The sequence below is a fragment of the Lepidochelys kempii genome, chromosome 1, assembly GCF_965140265.1.
Source record: "Lepidochelys kempii isolate rLepKem1 chromosome 1, rLepKem1.hap2, whole genome shotgun sequence".
In the NCBI taxonomy this organism is placed as follows: domain Eukaryota; kingdom Metazoa; phylum Chordata; order Testudines; family Cheloniidae; genus Lepidochelys; species Lepidochelys kempii.
Genome location: NC_133256.1, coordinates 43997186 through 44016657, shown reverse-complemented (window position 1 = coordinate 44016657; position 19472 = coordinate 43997186). Strand labels below are relative to the sequence as shown.

Below are 19472 nucleotides of genomic sequence, written 5' to 3'. Positions count from 1 at the left end.
AGGCACATGGATGGACAGCCCGGGAAGTGGGCTTAGGAGGGCCACGTGACGTGGCGGGTGGGGGTGCTAGTCTCCGTCCATCGTCCGTCTCGCGGGCGGGGCCAGCTTGTCCTGTCGCCGCAGGACGCTGGGCGCTCTAGCACCCGTGGGAGAAAACAGCGGCCCGCTGTCGCCCTGTGTGGATGGTTCGTTATGAGTCTGTGGGTTGAAAGTCAGGGCAGGCGCTGCGCTCTGTGCACCGTGTCAGGGTGGCTCCAGTGAAGCCTGCGAGTTCTGTCACCCCGCGGAAAAGCCTCGATGTAAATAATCAATTTTAATCAACTTTTCCGTTTATATTTCGGATCTTTAAAGTGTATTCTCATTAGTTGATATAACCATGAAAATGTATTGATTTACACCTCAATAGCGCCTTTACGTGGGATCTGGTATGTCGTTTTGTTAGCTAGAAGGGTACACTTGATGCATTTATTTAAGTAATTGTAGAGCTTAATAGTTGCAGGTTGTTATTAATTGTATTTTTTTAGTATGTTAGAGAATGGTAAAGGATATTGCTTATTTACTAGATAATTAACTTTTTGCTCAGGAGTTGTGTCAAGCTGCATTAGGGTGGTAACTGAATTTAATTAAATACACAAAACCGCATGTAAAACTCACGTTCATTTAAAAAAAAGCAACCTTAAATGTTTTGGATAAAGTTCTCTTATCAAGACATGTTTCATATTTACAGGTAAAAGATTTATTAAACAGAGGGATTAACTGTAGTCAGAAGGATTATTTCAGGTTAGCCTGGGAAAATTTTCAAATATGCCAAAGTGAAAGTGACTGGCATTTAAGTTTGCACTTGCCTATGGGCTTGTCTATGCCACTGCAGTACTTCTTGCTTCAGTGTAGACATTCACTACAGCAATGGGAGGAGTTCTCCCATCAGTAGCTAATCTACCTCTCTGAGAGGTAATGGGTAGGTCAGCAGAAGAATTTTGTCAACCTAATGCTATCTACACCAGAAGTGAGATCAGTTTAACTATGTTGTGTATTTTTCAACTTCTGAGCAACATAGCTGGGTTGATTTAACTTGTGAATGTAGATCCTGGCCTAAATCTTGCAAATGAGACAGTCCGCTAAACTATTAAGCTGTCCTTCAAACTTTAAAAACTAGTAGATTTCATTCTCTCTGTCCGTGTTTTTATCATAGACTGGAAGAGTAAGGGTATGTCTACACTATGAAATTAGATTGATCTTATAGAAGTCAATTTTTAGAAATCTATTTTATACAGTCTATTGTGTATGTCCCCACTAAGCGCATTAAGTTGGTGGAGTGCGTCCTCAATACCATGGCTAGCATCGACTCACAGAGCGTTGCACTGTGGGAAGCTATCCCACGGTTCCCCCCAGTCTCTACTGCCCATTGGAATTTTGGGTTAAGCTCTCAATGCCTGATGGGGCAAAAACATTGTCATGGGTGGTTTTGGCAGTCTCCCCTCCCTTCCTCCCTCCGTGAAAGCAACTGCAGACTCTCATTTTGTGCCTTTTTTCCTGGCTTATCTGTGCAGATGCCATAGCATGGAGCCCGCTCAGCTCACCGCTGCTGTTGCGAGCATTGTAAACACCTCATGCATTATACTGCAGTATGTGCAGTACCTGGCTAAGAGACTGCAGCACGAGGAAGATTGTGAGGAGGACATGGACACAGATGTTCCTGAAAGCATAGGATGGGGCAACTGGGTCATCCTGGTGGCAGTGGGACTGGTAGATATAGTGGAATGCTGATTCTGGGACCCGCAAATAAGCACAGACTGGTGGGACCGCATAGTCTTGTGGGTATGGGATGATTTCCAGTGGCTGTGAAACTTGCATGTGTAAAGCTACTTTCCTGGAACTCTGTGAGTTGCTTTCCCCTGCCCTGAAGTGCAGGAATATCAAGATGAGAGCTGCCCTGACAGTTGAGAAGCGAGTGGTGATAGCCCTGTGGAACCTTGCAACACCTGACTGCTACCGGTCAGTTGGGAATCAATTTGGAGTGGGCAAATCTACTGTGGGGATTGCTGTGTTTCAAGTAGCCAATGCACTCATTGGTGTTCTGTATCAAGGGTAGTGACTCTGGGAAGTGTGCAGGTCATAGTGGATGGCTTTGCTGCAATGGGTTTCCTTAACTGTGGTGGGGTGATAGACGGAACACACATCCCTATCTTGGCACTGGACCACCTTGCCAACTAGTATATAAACCGCAAGGGGTACTTCTCAATGGTGCTGCAAGCACTGGTGGATCACAAGGGATGTTTCACCACCATCAACATGGGATGGCTAGGAAAGGTGCATGATGCTCACATCTTTAGGAACTCTGGGCTGTTTGAGCAGCTGCAAGAAGGGACTTACTTCCCCGACTAGAAAATTACCGTTGGGGATGTTGAAATGCCAGTAGTTATCCTTGGGGATCCAGCCTACCCCTTGCTCCCATGACTCATGAAGCCTTACACAGGCACCCTGGACAGCAGTAAGGAGTAGTTGAACTATAGGCTGAACAAGTGCAGAAGGGTGATAGAATGTGCATTTGGATGTTTAAAAGCTCGCTTGCGCTGTTTGCTGACTAGGTTAGACTTCAGCACAACCAATATTCCCATTGTTATTACTGCTTGCTCCATAATGAGAGAGAGTAAGGGGGAAGATGTTTTTGGCATTCAGCTATGCCCTATCAGTGGAGGAGGACTGCATGAGCTCAGAAAACATGTCATCGTGAGTGCTTTTTTTTTTTTTTGGCCTTCTAATCTGCAATAACCTCAGGGACAGAGAGGATAGGGGAGTATAGAAACATTTGCACCTGCAGGGGGATAAAAAAAGGGGAGTAAAATTTAAGATGATACATTTGAGAACAAAAGGGAGACTTTCAGTGAATCAAGCAATTCACAGAGGACAGCACATGTGCTTTAGGTACAAGATCGCATTTTGCCTTTTATATTGAGCGCCTGCTGGTATGGTGACATCACACACGGCTGGGCAACAGAATTCAGTTTCCAAGCAGCCATGGTGAGCCAAAGGGTATGCTGGTTTGGCTTCTAACGCCTTCATAACAGGTGGGAATGTTTTCAAACTGCAGCGTCCTTCTTTCCTATAGTAAGCAATGCTGGTTGGGTTTGCCATTTAAAAGGAGAGGCTGTGGTTTTCAGGTGGATGTGCAGCACACACCTCCCACCCCCAGTCTGCATGGCTATTTGGGATAATCCCTTCACCCCTCCCCCTGCTACATGGCTATGGGATGATCCCTTTTAGCCAAGCAAACAGCCCAGCATGAATGGGGTCCTTTTACTGTTCCCTTACAAAAATTCCCCTATTTCAAGCAGGTGACTATGAATGGTATCACTCTCCTGAGGCTAACACAGAAAGATAAAGATCAAATGTTGCTTGAATGCAGCCAAAACCTAGGATCATTTGCTGCTATGCTTTGTGCTGCAATGATTCCAGACTACTTGCTAGGCATTGTAAAGTGGAGAATGAAATAAGGCAGCCCTCCCCAGAAACCTTCTGCAAAGGCTTTTGCAGTAGAGCTTCACGGAGATGTCCCTGGTGGATTCCCACTCCATCCCCAGACTTTTCCAGTAGCTGTACTGACCATAAATGCATCCTAAGTCTTCAGGGCAAGTCACAAAATATCAGGGTTGGAAGGGACCTTAGGAGGTCATCTCATCCAACCCCCTGCTCAAAGCAGGGCCAGTTTCTAGTGTTTGCCCCAGATCCCTAAATGGGCCCCTCAAGGATTGAACTCACAACCCTGGGTTTAGCAGGCTAATGCTGAAACCACTGTGCTGTCCCTCCCCCCCAAACATTAAACTCTGTTGCTTTTAAACCCTGTACTGTAGTTACAAATATGCACTCACTAGAGGTGTCTTCTCTGCCTTCAGGGTTGGGGATCCTGCTTTGGGAGTGTATTGGCTCCAGGGTGATGAAAAGGTCCTGGCTGCCGGGGAGAACTGCTTCACTGCTTGCCTGCTGTGCATTCTCCTCCTCCTCATCCACAGAATCCTCCTCCATGTTGCAGGAGACTCCCCCCTTGCTGGTGTCCATGGACAGTGGTGGGGTAGTGGTAGGGTCCCCCCCAGAATGCCATGCAGCTGATCATAGAAGTGGCATGTGTGGGGCTCTGACCCAGAATGACCATTTGCCTCCTTTATCTTTTGGTAGGCTTGCCTGAGCTCCTTGACTTTCACACGGCACTGCTGTGTGTCCCTGGTGTAGCCTCTCTCCACCATGCCCTGTGAGATTGACATATATTAGCATTTCTTCTTTTTGATCAGAGTTCTGCCTGCACAGATTCTTCTCCCCATACAGCAGTCAGATCCAGTCTCTCCTGTTTGTTCCATGCTGGAGCTTGTTTGCAATTCTGGGGGGGACTGCATGGTCACCTGTGCTGCTGAGCTTGCCATGCTGACCAAACAGGAAATTAAATTCAAAAGTTCCTGGGGCTTTTCCTGTGTACAAATTTAACTTTGTAGGCAGGAAAGCATTCTTTCTTCAGTGTCTCTTGAAGTGCTTTCCAGATTTAAACAGCTTCAACAATACAGTAGCAATCTCCCCAAAGTTTGTCCAAGGCTATAAAAAGGAGGTTCCATTATATTTAGCATATCTTCTATGTTTCTCTTTAGTCCAATATTGAATACTTTGGCTCATAAGTAGACTCCGTGGCTTGAGCACCCATGGGGGGGGGAAAGAAAATAGTGGGTGCTTGGCACCCACTGGCAGCCCTGTTGATCAGTTCTTCCTCCTAGCACCTCCTACCTGCCAGTAATCAGCTGTTCAGTGGCGTGTAGGAGGCCTGGGCGGGGAGGGGAAGGAAGAGGCATAGCAAGGGCAGGGTGTTCAGGGGAGGGGACGGAGCAGGTATGGGAAGAGGCAGGGAGTGAAGCAGGGGTTGAGCACCCCCAGGGAAACCAGAAAGTCGGTGTGTCTGCTTTGGCTACGATAGTTCCATCTACAGGCTGTCCTTGATTTTATGATGTTTGACTTACGACATTTCTGAATTGACACACTGATTTGACTTATGACAGTTGGTTTAGACTTTACAATGCTTGGTCCCACAATGGAGTGGATTGTGGTTCTCAGTTACGACTTACAATGCAATTTTCAGGAACCAATTGTGTTGTAAGTCTGAGGACTGCTTGTATTTTATCAGATCAGGCCAGTCAACTGCTGAATTCCATTGTGCATCTTGAGGAAGAATTAGTCTGGATCCTCCTGCTCTCTTCAGTGAAGCTGAAGCAAAGTGATTGCAAAATGCTGCTATAACAATTTCAACATTTTCCTTTATCCCTGGGGTTGCACTTACGTCTTTGGTTAAAACATTCATCAAATGAGCACTTACCCATATGTTGTAAGTTTCAGGTTCCCCTTAAGAAATCTACGAGATAATGCTCATCTTTACTACATTTGCAGCTTTGCCTATGTACTTGACACTTGAATTTTTGATCATGTTTTGTTATAGCTCTTACTGCTACTTCTTTTAAGTATTCTGTTGTATGAGCATTTTCTGATGTATCAATTTTCTGTAAGATAAACAACCCCATCTTCTGTTGTCACAGAAGCAGATATTACTGGATCATTGTGTACATTGCACTGCCTATCAAGACACAGATTAATGGATTTCCTGTCAATGGGTTTTGTGGTTTTTTTCCCCACACTATTCAATTTCCTTCTCATAGATGGTATCTAGCAATGTCCACTCTGCTGGGTGGAGTGTAGCCTGTGTCAATGAAATGTTTGTTCTGAACGAGATGAAGTGGGAAATTAGTTGCATAAATGATCCAAGCAATCTTTTCATCTTTAGAGTCTTGCAGGAATTTGCTGGTCCTGATACTCATCTATGGTTTTACTGGATAAAGAAGAGTCTGTTAGAAAATAAAATTACCTGTATCAAAAAACAAACGTATGTTAGTTGCAGCAGTGCTTGTGGTACCAACAGATAGCTCTGAAGTTGTAGACATTGCAGATGATGGATGTTCAAAACTCGTTATATCTAAGCTGGACTCAAACAAAATGGTTAAAAGTCACTGACTGTTACTCGGTGCACTGCTTTACAAAAAAAATTGTTAATGAAATATTCCTCCTGTTGCAGCTGTTTTTACCACTATTTAAATGACTTATTCTAAACCTAGTTTTATAGGAAAAATCATAAGGATTATCTATTTAAACCCTTGTCTCTAGTGCCATACTAAACAGATTGTAAACAAAATCACTTTTTAAATGTACAAGTTCATAAATGCCTAATAAAATTTTAGTTTTACACAGGAAATCTTCACCTAGGATATTTGATAATATTTAGCAATAAAAAATCTCAGAAGTCCAACAGTAAAAATATAATGGATAAATACTCTAACAAAATAAACCACTTATATTTTGATCAAACATTTTGACAGTCATAAGTAATCCACTCAAAACACAAATGTATCATTTTCTAGCATAGTAAAACATGATAGGCAGTCCATAAGAGAGGTGCATATATAAGTTTACTAACCAGTTGATCCAAATTGTTTAAACATGGCCACATCATCTCCAAATTCATTGTCTTTGGAGGAACATTTGTCATAATGACAGCTATGCCTTGCATTTCTTTGTTGCACTGTTCACATTTGGTGTATGTTCCTATTTTTACCAATAGATATAGGAGTTTCTTGAAAACATTCCCAAATAAGGTCTTCCTTACAACCTGTAGCCTGGCCCCCCCGGCCACAATTCCCAGGTGTTGAAATCAGCATTAGAGACTACACTCTGAAAAGTGTTCTCTTCTTCCCACAGTGTCCTGCTTTGATATCAGTGTTGCTCCTTTCTGGTTGCACACTCCTTCTCCCTTGTTACATAACTGTCATTGCTAGTTTCAGAAAAACAAAAGAACTAACAGTCCAAGACTTCTGGTCATGTCACCCACATGACTTTTTTGCACTGCAGTAGTTTGTTTGTTTGGAGACAGAGGGAGGCAGCTGAGGAATTAGTGGATTTCTGTTTGAATCTCTGTTTGTGTTTATACACACACAAGGAGACAGAGCAAGGCCATTTACTTTAAGTTCCCGGAAGCAAGAGCTGGTAGATACTGTGCAGATCAGTGTTTTTCTATGATCTGGGAGAGTAAGTTTCCATGGTGGGTGGAGCCAAAAATATTCATAATTTGAGGACTGAGCCAATCAAAGCTCAGATAGGGAGAAGTTATAAAATAGGAGTATGAGACCTCCCAGGTGGCTCAGTGTGTGATCCTGATGAGATGTGATGCTGTTTCCTGGAGTCCGAGGCCAGGTCCCAATGCCTATGATGACATGGGCATCTGTTGCTTCCAGTAGCTAGGGTGACCACCTTTGTTAGATGGAAGTAAGGGGAAACCACATGAAAAATAAGGGACAATGCTTTATTTTAAGGAAAACACCATTTCCCTTAGCATATCATGTATTTCCTCTTCAATGTACATTTCTACTGCCCTCAAGTATTAAATGGAAGTTTGATACTTATGTTTAAATGCTCTTATCAGTCTTAATACATGTCAATACATCTTAAAATGACAGACAGGTGGTCACTCTGAGGGACAAATCAATAAAATAAGGGATGGGTGGCCTCTCTATCAGTAGCACAACCCTTGGGTCCTCCACAGGATCAAGCCCTTAATACAGTAAAATGTCCTATTCTGCCATATTTATAAACCTTGACAAATTCTGAATTCCTTACCCTCCCAAGTGAAACAAAACTAGGAGTGCCCATAATCAGGGAAGGAAAGGAGGGGATTGGAGTGGGGCCAATTATCAATGGGGGACTGTGCCTCCCCAAACAGCCTGGCATGCCTGCCCACACTCTATCCCCAGGCCCACTCAGAGTCTTGCAGTTCCCAGTGCTCTGCCCTGGCTGATTGCAATAAAAAAATATTCAGAAGTCCAACAGTAAAAATGTAATTGATAAATACAACAAAATAATATACTAGTTATATTTTGATCACAAACATTTTGATGTTCATAAGTAATGCCCTGGGTGGCCACCTGGCGCACTGGGGCTCAGAGCAATGTGCCTATGCTGCCTGGCCGCCCAGCACTCTGGGGCTGGTCACCTGGTGTATTGGGGATGCTGTGACTGCACCGCTGGGGATGCTGCAGCTGTGCCGCCCGGGGCTGGGGGCCAAGGTGGGGCTGCTCTGGGCTCCTGCAGGTGGAGGGGGGTTAGATGGGAGGGCAGGGGAGCGGCTTCAGGCACGAGGGAGGAGCTAGGGGTTAGCCTCCTCAAAGCCTGGGATACCAGCCACCCATGCCCCTACTCATTTTTGTTGCCCTTTTCTGAACCTTTTCCAATTCCAATGTATATTTTTTTGAGATGGGGTGACCACATCTGCACACAGTGCTCAAGATGTGGGCATGCCATAGATTTATTCAGAGGCAATAGAATATTTTCTGTCTTATTATCTATTCCTTTTTAATTATTCCCAACATTCTGTTACCTTTTTTGACTGTCGCTGCACATTGAGTGGCTGTTTTCAGAGAACTATCCACAATGACTCCAAGATCTTTCTTAAGTGGTAACAGCTAATTTAGACCCCATCATTTTATATGCATAGTTGGGATTATGTTTTCTAATGTGCATTACTTTGCATTTATTGACAGTGAATTTCATCTGCCATTTTGTAGACCAGTCACCCAGTTTGTGAGATCCCTTTGTAGCTCTTTTCAGTCTGCTTTGGGCTTAACTATCTTAAGTAGTTTTGTATCATCAGCAAAATTTGCCACCTCACTGTTTACCCCTTTTTCCAAATTATTTATGAATACGTTGAATAATACTGGGCCCAGTACAGACCTATGAGGGACACCACTATTTACCTCTCTCCATTCTGTAAATGGACTGTGACATTTACAGCCCTAAGGTCAGGGCAGCACAGCCTAGCAGCCAGAGTCCACAGAGCCACCCTTAGGTGCAGAGCAGCATGGCCTAGCAGCCAAAGCCTATGGGGGTGGGGCACCTACCAAAGGGTGTGGCAGCCCCAGTACAGGGGCTCAGGGCCTCCCAACTCCACCAGGCCCCAAATCAGGGCCCTAGCAGTGGCATAGCAACTAGCCACTGACTCAGCAGGGGGGTCCTACCAGAACACACTGAGGTTTCCCAGGTGGGACGTACCACTTGGTCACCCTCCCTGCATCACTTTCTACTACAGTCTGTGCTGGGGTCTCTCATGAGACTTCAGATTCTCCATGGTCAGCTGGGCCAGTCACCTCCTATGGCTCCTCCAGTCACCAGAGTTCAAGCAGGCCCAGGAAGGTTCTGATCCCTGGCATAGTCAGGGGCTGTAGCTAGCCCTCTGCAGGCACTTCCCAGACAGGTCCTTCCCCTACAGCCTCTAGCCCAGAATTAGCTGGGCTCCCTCCTTTTATACTGCTAGAGCATCTGGAGCATGCCCAGTCCTGCCGGGGAGGTGGGACTTCTGCTGTCAATAATATGGGCTTAACCCTGTCTGGGCTAGTGCGGCGTAAGCAGACTCTGTCACACTGACCATTTATTCCTACCCTTTGTTTTCAATCTTTTAACCAGTTACCAATCCATGAGAGGACCTTTCCCCCTTATCCTATGACAGCTTATTTTGCTTACTTTGCAATCACAGAATCAAGCTTGCATGGGGAGCAAGATAGATCCAAATGTCCAAGGGGGCTGTCTGTGACTCCATGGTAAGATTGTTCTAGAGCTTTAGCAGTTCACACTTGTTACTGGTTTGGTAAAATCTAATTATAGATCATACAACCGGTTTGGGGTTTCTCCCTTGCTTTTTGACAGTCTTCCCTGAGATTGGCACTCTTGTTTGTAAACCACTCCAAACAGCGTGACACCCACTTTCAGGCTTCTAGCTCCCTACCAGTTTCTCGGGTGGAGACCCATGTGTCTCTCCCTCCTGGCCAGGGTATCTCCAGGCTAAACAGTTCCCTGCCTTCACTGTGTTGTTCCCAGCAAAAGACAGGCTACCTAGGCAAGCTTCTCTTGCTTTCTCTTCAGATACTAACAACAGAGTGATTGCCGACAGTTGTAAGTTACCAAACACCACTTCCTATAAAATCCTATTTTAGTCTGAAGGAAAAAGCACTACAGAGAAAACATTTAAAACAACAAAGGAATCTACACACATGCTAATAAGCATACCAGAGATCACTCAGCCCTAACATGAGCTCTGGTAGGAGCAGTCCTTCATAACCCCACCCTGTAGGTCTGCTTGTGGTTTCAGGATCATCAGCTTCCTCTCAGAACAAGCACACACATGGCATGTTTAGTCCACCCTTTATATAGTTCAGGGGCCTTTGATCTGGAATTTCCAGGAGCAGGTAATTAGGAGACAATGGGTCTCTTCCCAGGATATAACTTCAAAAGGCCTCCCAAGTATCTCCTAGGTGCTCTTGCTGAAGTTGAATGTCTTGCTCACCTTGCACCAGAGGTTAATCAGAATTCTGTTGTGTTCCTCTAGATGCAGGACGACTTCTTAGTGCTGGCCATATTAATACATGTGAGGGTTAACTGTGATTCTAGTTGAGCAGTCTCTATGGACATGGGTAAATGCTAAACAGCCGCATTTGAACCAGGAAGTTGCTTCTGGTTCCTGGGAAGTGAGTGGGAAGTTTTGGGATGGAAGGACTGGGAACCAAATCCCAGGAAATTGTGATACAATGTTGCTGCACTTGCCAGTCCTGAATCTGGCAAAAACCCAAACTTGAGCTGCGGCCATGTTGCAAAATGCCTGGGCTTTCACCTGCATCATATAAGAACGTAAACATAAGAATGGCCATAATGGGTCAGACCAATGGTCCATGTAGCCCAATATCCTGTCTTCCAACAGTGGCTAATGTCAGGTACTTCAGAGGGAATGAACAGAACAGGCAATCATTGAATGATCCATCCCCTATTATCCACTCCCAGCTTCTTGGCAGTCAGAGGCTAGGGACATCCAGAGCATGGGGTTAGATCCTTGACCATCTTGGCTAACAACCGTTGATAGACCTATCCTCTGAATTTATCTAGTTCTTTTTTGAACCCCGTTATACTTTTGACCTTCACAACATCCCCTGGCAATGAGTTCCACAGGTTGACTGTGCAGTGTTTAAAAAAGTACTTCCTTTTGTTTGTTTTAAACCTGCTACCTATTAATTTCATGGGGTAACCCCTGGTTCTTGTGTTATGTGAAGGAATAAATAACACTCCCTTATTCACTCTCTCCACATCATTCACGATTTTATATACCTCTATCATATCCCCTTTTAGTGGTCTCTTTTCCAAGCTGAAAAGTTCCAGTTTTTTTAAACTCTCCTCATACGGACACTGTTCTATATCCTTAATTATTTTTGTTGCCCTTTTCTGTACCTTTTCCAATTCTAATGTATCTTTTTTGAGATGGGGTGACCTGAACTGCACACAGTATTCAAGATGTGAGTGTACCATGGATTTATATAGCGGCATTATGATATTTTCTGTTTTATCTATCCCTTTCCTAATGGTTCCTAACATTCTGTTAGCTTTTTTGACTGCCACTGCACATTGAGCAGATTTTTTTCAGAGAACTATCCACAATGACTCCAATATCTCTTTCCTGAGTGGTAACAGCTAATTAGGCCCCATTATTTTGTATGTGTAGTTGTGATTATGTTTTCCAGTGTGCATTACTCTGCAGTCACAGTGGCTCTGACCCCTACCAGGGTTTGCAGACCTGAGTCCAGAGGGATTCCTGACCAAATCAAATTAACTTCTGTGTGGACAGCTGGGAGGGCTTGGACTTAAACCTGAATCAGAGCCTGGGCTTAATGTGCTATGCAGACATACCCTTGCAGTCCAGAGTCTCACCTTCCAAAATGAAGGGTGACTTTTGGTCTCTGAAGCTATACCCAGTATTGACAACTTGAATTATTAAAAGATCATAAACCAGATTTCAAAATATCATAAGATTGGCTTTACAATACTTATATGTAAAAATACATTGAATTCTTTTCTTTTTATTTGTCTTCTATTTTTTTTTAAACTTTAGGGTGTGCTCAGACTACGTTTTCAAGCTTTGGACTGCAACAATGTGATCTAGAAACTTATTTTTAAAAATGAATGAAAGATTAAATTCTCAAATAATAATCACTTGTATCTAGTAACTGGGGCCTTAAGTAAAACATCAGTTATCAGAAGACTTGCGATAAAACAGCGAGAATTGGCCGCACTTCTTTTCACTACAGACATGCCACTTCTTTTCACTACGAGAGAGAGAGAGAAAGTAATAATGGTGGATTAAAAAGAAGTAAAAGTGAAAATTAATAAAGGACAGTGATCTACCCCTTGATCCCTGTGTGCCTCAGTTTTTCTATCTGTGAAATGGGGATGATAATGCTCGCTTACCTCACTGGCAGTTGTAATTGATTAATTCATCAGTGCTTACAAAGTGCTGTGAAATCCTTTAATGGAAGGCATTCTAAGTAATGTAAATGTTAATACTATGACATTTCTGTCCCAAATCCTGAAGTCCTTACACCACATTCTCATTAACAGTGTTGCCAATCGCAAGCCTTTAAAAATCAAGAGTCCGGTCACTAGAAACCATGAGATTGGCTTAAAAATCATGTGATTTTTTTTTAAATAATATGTGGGTTCTTTTTATTTGTTTTCTAGTGTCATTGCCTTCAGGGTTCACATTTTCAAGCTTTTTTCAGCAACCAGGAGGGCTAGAAGCATATTTGTTTTTTTAATTAAAGTGGAGATTCTCAAATAATTCTAAGAATTAAACTGGAGGCTTGAAGAAAAGCAACAAACATTGAGACTGGCAAGAAATTCATGAGAGCTGGCATCACGACTTAGGTCTAAATAAGGACTCAATAAAACCTAAGCAAGAATTTCAAGATTTGCCCCTTCTCTCATACATGAGCCCTGAGTGTCAGCAACACTGTTCTCAGTGAATTTACTCCTTAGTGGTAAGTTCACAGTTATTATCATACATGTATGTGGCTTTTTAAAAAAACAAAATTATAAGTATAACCAGATGGGACTATTAAACTAGCTGGCCATCTGCAAGCTCATCGGGGAGGCTACTAATTTTCCAGGGTAGAAATCTTTCAAGAGAGTGAATCAAAATGATTTTACTTTTTTGTTGACAACAAAGACAGCAGTGTTTAAGAACTGATTGCCACCTGCACATGAACAATAGCTTTACAATCAGCAAAAGAACAAAATATGGCTAACAGTGACATAGGTTTCAATCACAGCAAAAGTAATAAACCAAACATTAGCACCATGTGAGACATATCAGAAATCAATGGTAAGCATTTTTTAATTACTTTACTTGTGTAAGCAGAGTCAGGATGAGCTCTACCCTGACATCTGGTGGTGAGTCGTGGTGGGTTATGGAAAAGCACTTTAGGGGCTGATCTCATTTGCATTGGCACACCCACCCTGCCTAGATGGTCACTTTGGCTGCTGTAGGAGCCCCAGTTACTCTGTTATTGGGGCAGGAAGAATAAACTGTTGTTATCCTGATTATGTGAATTAAGGACAGTGGAACTGTACTTGGCCTTTTGTTATGATGGAGGGACTCACCATCAACTAAGCAGCACTTGCTAGGTAAGGGACATGGGTTCCAAAACCCAGCGAATTGAGAGAGGTTGGGGATAGGTGTTAATACTTGGTGCTATGGGTCCCTGATGAGGGCCCTATGTGCCAATTGCACTCTCTCCATGGTGGAATATCAGAGCTAGTTTTGATTCCACTACGAGTCTAGTTACAGGTTGCTGAGCTGAATTCATTTTGGGCCCGTGGTGTACCAGCACTGAGGCTCCTCTACTACAAGCTGAAATCACTGAAGAGCTGAAATTATTGACTGTTGTGTTAAGTAGTGGGGGGGCCCGAAGATATATTGTGGAGCAGTTCGTGGGACAGCTGGTAGAGCGGAGCCCCACGGAGTGTTTGGGCAGTCGGCTTTGGATCATGTAAGGTGCCCGTTAACCCCACCCATTTCCACCCAGGTTGGGAGGAAAAACTCTGCAGATAAACTTTTGAAATCTGGGGCTGCACTGACTAGGGACAGAGACTTTTGAGACTTTGGGTGACTTTTGGGTTGCTGGACTCAAGAACCAAAGGGAAAGGACACGGCCCAATTTGCTTGGCGTGGGTTTTGGCTCATGGGTTGTGTTATGAAGATGGCCCATTTAGATAGTTGACAACTGGGCCATCTTGATTATCACTACAAAAGTTTTTTTTCTCCTGCTGATAATAGCTCATCTTAAACTGAGTAGCCTCTTACAGTTTGTATGGCAACTTCCACCTTCTCTGTAGGTGTATATGTATATATATATATCTTCTTATTATAGGTTCCATTTTGTGCATCCAGTGAAGTGGGCTGTAGCCCACGAAAGCTTATGCTTTAATAAATTCGTTAGTCTCTAAGGTGCCACAAGTACTCATGTTCTTTTTGCAGATACAGACTAACACAGCTGCTACTCTGAAACCTATCTTTTCATCATGATATACATTCTTATATGCATACATTGACTCCCTCAAGAAATATGATCTCCTTCGCATCCAGCTCTCCATCTTCTTTTAGCTGTCTAAAGACAAAAAGCAGTAATGATTTAAAAATCTATTGTTCTGTTGTTCTCAACTCCAAATTCCTATTTTAATTTTTTATTGGACATATTTTCTCTTTAGTCTTTTGTTTGCTGCTGATATATTTGACAAAAAATTGTTAGCTGAAATACTCTTTTCAGTTCAATATTCAGTAACCTTTTTCTCCCCTAATTTTTTTTTTTTTTTGATATTGGGATATCAAAAGTTTTATTCTTTACCAGTTGCATACATGACAAGATGCACAGCATCATTTATGCTCTAAAAGTAAAACGATCAACGTATTCCCCTGTGCCTTCTCTACAACTGAACAGCAAGTTCAAATATTAACATGCCAACCATTATGTCTATTCTGGTTGGATGACTCCTGGTTCTCTTCCCCTCTGAGTCACAAATCACCAGTTTACTTCTTTGGTTTCTATGCTCTCCAGTTCTCTTACTGCAGATCCTTCCCCTTGTAGTGTATGTGGCAATGCATTTTGGAATCTGGTCATCTAAGAAGACTTCACTTTCTTAGATGCTATGCAGAGCTGAAATTTGCACTTCCAAATCATATATCTTCTCCATTATGTCCACCAGCTTGCACTGCATGCACCAGGGTTTTCTTTTTTTTCCCCCTTCTCCAGAAAGGAAAATATACCACTTCCAAGGCAGGTAACAGAGGTTGTTCCTTTCATATCTGCTGTGTGGCATAGAGCCATACCTAAATTAAAAGAACCACACTCTCTCTGCAAGCTTCATCTGAAACCTCCCCAGTTTGCCTGCTCAGATCACTTGGCAACTGATTTATATACTTAGGCCTGGTCTACAGTACGCGGTTATTTCGGAATTAGCCGAGTTACCTCAAAATAAAACTGGTTCCGTCCACACAACCAAACTAGTTTTTTCGATTTAAAGGGCTCTTTATTCCGATTTCTGTATGCCACCTCGGCAAGTGGAGTAGCGCTAAAATCGAGATCGCAGTTCCGGGTTACAGGTACTGTGGACGCAATTTGACGAATGCTCCCTTGTGACCACTCTGGACAACACTCTGAACTCTGATGCACTAGCCAGGTAGGCAGTAAAAGCCCTGGGAACTTTTGAATTTCCTGTTTGGTCACCATCAGCCCAGGTGACCAACAGCATAGTCCACCATAAAAGGCGACCATGCAGAGTCCACCATCTCAAGAGACCACGCGGTCCCGGATTCGCAGACGAGCTCCAGCCTGGTCCGAACGGGAGGTACTGGATTTCATTGCATGTTGGGGAGATGAATCTGTTATGGCAGAACTATGTTCCAAAAAAAGGAATACAAATACGTACAGTGCAGTACCATACAAAAATCAAGGAGCTCAGGCAAGCGTACCAAAAAGCCAGGGAGGCAAACAGGAGCTCTGGGTCACAGCCCCATACATGCCGCTTCTACCAGGAGCTGCATGCAATTATGGGGGGTGACAACACCACTACCCCACCACTGTCCGTGGACACCTGCAAGGGGGGAGTAGCACGGAGCGAGGAGGATGAGTTTTTGGAGGACGAAGAGGAGGAGGAGGACAGTGCACAGGCGGCAAGTGGGGAATCTGTTTCCCCGCCTAGCCAGGAACTATTCTTAATGCTGGAGCCAATAGTCTCCCCCTATTCCCAAACCCTGCTTCCAGACCATGACCCTGGAGAAGGCACTTCTGGTGAGTGAGAGCTTGATTGGAGCCACATGGTGGAGGGAAACCCAGCCGCGCTGGGCTGTTCACGTTTAGTTTAAAGAGCTCATCCTTGCTCAGAGCCTCATCGGAGCCCCATGGTGGGGGGGTGTGAAGCGATCATTCCAGAGAGCCTGCAAGCTGAATTCTGTTGCCTGGCCACATGTGGCAGGCACGTCAGTATAAAAGGCAAAATGAGACCTTGTACAGAAAGAACATATGCTGTGTACTGTGAATTGCCTGTTTCACTGAGAAACAGTATCCCCTTTGTTCTCTAAAATGTATTTTTTAAAATACTACCCTCCCTTTTTTCTCCTCCCGCAGCAGGTGCAAATGTTTCAACGTGGCCCCTATCTACTCCGTCCCAGAGGCTGGTCCAGATTAGAAGACAGAAAAAATGAACTCGGGACAACATGTTTGCCGAGCTCATGCAGTCCTCCCGCACTGATAGGGCCCAGTTGAATGCGTGGAGGCAAACAATTGTGGAGTTGGGTAAAGCGTTACATGAATACAAAGAGAGGAGGGATGTGCACGATGAGAGCAGGCAGGATGCTATGGTCAAGCTCATGGGGGAGCTCCGCTGTATGGTGGATCTAATGCGGGAAAGGCAGCAAGACCACAGACTGCTGCTGCAGCCCCTGAATAACCGCCCTCCCTCCTCCTCAAGTTCCATAGCCTCCTCACCCAGACGCCCAAGAACGGGGGGGGGGGGGGGAGGAGGCTACGGGGACCCACACAGTCAACCCCTGAGGACTGCACAAGCAGCAGAAAGCTGGCATATCCTAAATTTTCATTTGGTTCCTGGACTTGTCCTTCCCTCCTCCTTCACCCCCATAACCCAATACCGCCCCCCCACGACATCTAGCTTCTGATTTCTTTCAGTGTTTTGTGCAACAAATAATAAAGAACATTTTTTAAATAATTGTGACTTTATTTCCTTTCATATATATATATATATATATATATATATATATATATGGGGCGAGTAACTTTAAGAGAAACAAATGCAACTCTCACACCGTACCCTGGCCAGTCATGAAACTGGCTTTCAAAGCTTCTCTGATGTGCAGCGCACCCTGCTGCGCTCTTCTAATCATCCTATTGTCTGGCTGTGTGAAACTGGCCACCAGGTGAGTTGCCTCAACCTCCCACCCCGCCATAAATGTCTCCCCCTTACTCTCACAGATATTGTGCTGCACACAACAAGCAGCAATTACAATTGGAATATTGGTTGTGCTGAGATCTAACCGAGTCAGTAAACTGCGCCAGCGCACTTTCAAACGTCTAAACGCACATTCTACCACCATTCTGCACTTGCTCAGCCTATAGTTGAACTGCTCCTTACTACTGTCCAGACTGCCTGTGTACGGCTTCATGAGCCATGGCATTAAGGGGTAGGCTGGGTCCCCAAGGATAACTATAGGCATTTCAACATCCCCAACAGTAATTTTCTGGTCTGGGAAGTGAGTTCCTTCCTGCAGCTGTTCAAACAGACCAGAGTTCCTGAAGATGCGAGTGTTGTGCACCTTTCCCAGCCATCCCACATTGATGTCAGTGAAATGTCCCTTGTGATCCACCAGAGCTTGCAGCAGCATGGAAAAGTACCCCTTGCAGTTTATGTACTGGCTGCCCCGGTGTTCCAGGGCCAAGACAGGGATACTCGTTCCATCTATCGCCCCGCCGCAGTTAGAAAACCCCAGTGCTTTAAAGCTATCCACAACGGTCTGCACATTTCCCAAAGTCACTACCCTTGATAGCAGCTGGTCAATGATTGCGTTGGCTACTTGCAGCACAGCAGCCCCCACCATAGATTTGTCCACTCCAAACTGATTCCCGACTGACCGGTAGCTGTTGGTTGTTGCAAGCTTCCACAGGGCTATTGCCACTCGCTTCTCAACTGTGAGGGCTGCTCTCATTTTGGTGTCTTTGTGCTTCAGGGCAGGGGACAGCAAGTCACAAAGTTCCATGAAAGTGGCCCTATGCATACGAAAGTTTCTCAGCCACTGGGAATCATCCCATACTCACAACACTATGCGGTCCCACCAGTCTGTGCTTGTTTCCCGGGCCCAGAATCGACATTCCACGGCATGAACCTGGCCCAACAGCACCATGATCTCCCAATTGCCACATGCTGTGCCGTTTGTGTCCATGTCCTCATCCGTATAGTAATCATGCTGTCGTCACTTCCTCATCCAGTTTTACAGGTACTGCACATACTGCTGGATAATGCACGAGGTATTTACAATGGTCAAAACTGCAGTGGAGATCTGATCGGGCTCCATGGCTATGGCGCCTGCCCGGGTAATCCTGGAAAAAGTGCTCAAAACGTAGGATGGTAGAGAGGCAGCGGAAGCTGTGCTGTTCGGTTCATGATAACCGAACAATGGCCAAAAATGGTTGCCTTTTGTGGCTTTCACAGAGGTGGGAGCCCAGGACAGACAACATGGAGAAGCTCGGAAGCGTGGCAATAGTGGGAGAGCAGAGTTGGCGGTGGAAGCTGTGCTGCTCGGTTCACAATAGCTGAGCAGAGTTGGCAGCAGAAGCGTTCGATGAGGAAGAGAAAGAGTAGATAGTAGAGATTACATAGGAAGATGAGAGGAAATGAGAGGTGGATTCATAGTAGCAGGAGAGGAGCGGTGCACCATCTGCTGAAAGCACTATGGCGTCTGCACGCCAAAAAGGTGCGAAACGATTGTCTTCCTTAGCTTTCTGATGACACACACCCAGAAACACCTGCAAGAATGTTTTTGCCCCACCATGCACTGGGAGCTTAACCCAGAATTCCAATGGGCGGCGGGGACTGCGGGAACTGTGGGATAGCTACCAACAGTGCACCGCTCCGACTTTCGATGCTAGCTTTGGTACTGTGGATGCAATCCGCTGAATTCACGTGCTTTAGTGGGGACACAGAAGACCGAATGTATAAAATAGCTTCTGAAAATTCAAATAGAATAATTTCGTACTGTAGACGTACCCTAAATCTCAGTGTTCAGATCCACCCCTTCGCTAACAAAGAGGGATTAATCACTCAGACTTGAAACACTGGGTTAAAGCCATGCCTTCCTCACAGAGACATGAACAAGCAGATGTTGCCTGGCCTATTTAGTGGCTCAAACCCCCAGTCACAGGCACTGCCTTTTGTTTTTCCCAGTGGATGCTCCACCCCAAGGCCCAGCTCCCACTCCGTCTCTTTCCCTGGAGCCCTGCCCTCACTCTGCCTCTTCC

At 44.7% G+C, this 19472-nt stretch overlaps 1 long non-coding RNA gene across 1 annotated transcript; it reads left to right on the top strand.

The window, feature by feature from the left end:
• The first annotated feature begins 47 nt into the window (after nt 1-47).
• Nucleotides 48-12301, top strand: LOC140910181 (uncharacterized). Its single transcript, XR_012158447.1, has 2 exons — nt 48-299; nt 12002-12301. It is a non-coding gene; the product is annotated as an uncharacterized lncRNA (long non-coding RNA).
• The last annotated feature ends 7171 nt before the right edge of the window (nt 12302-19472 follow it).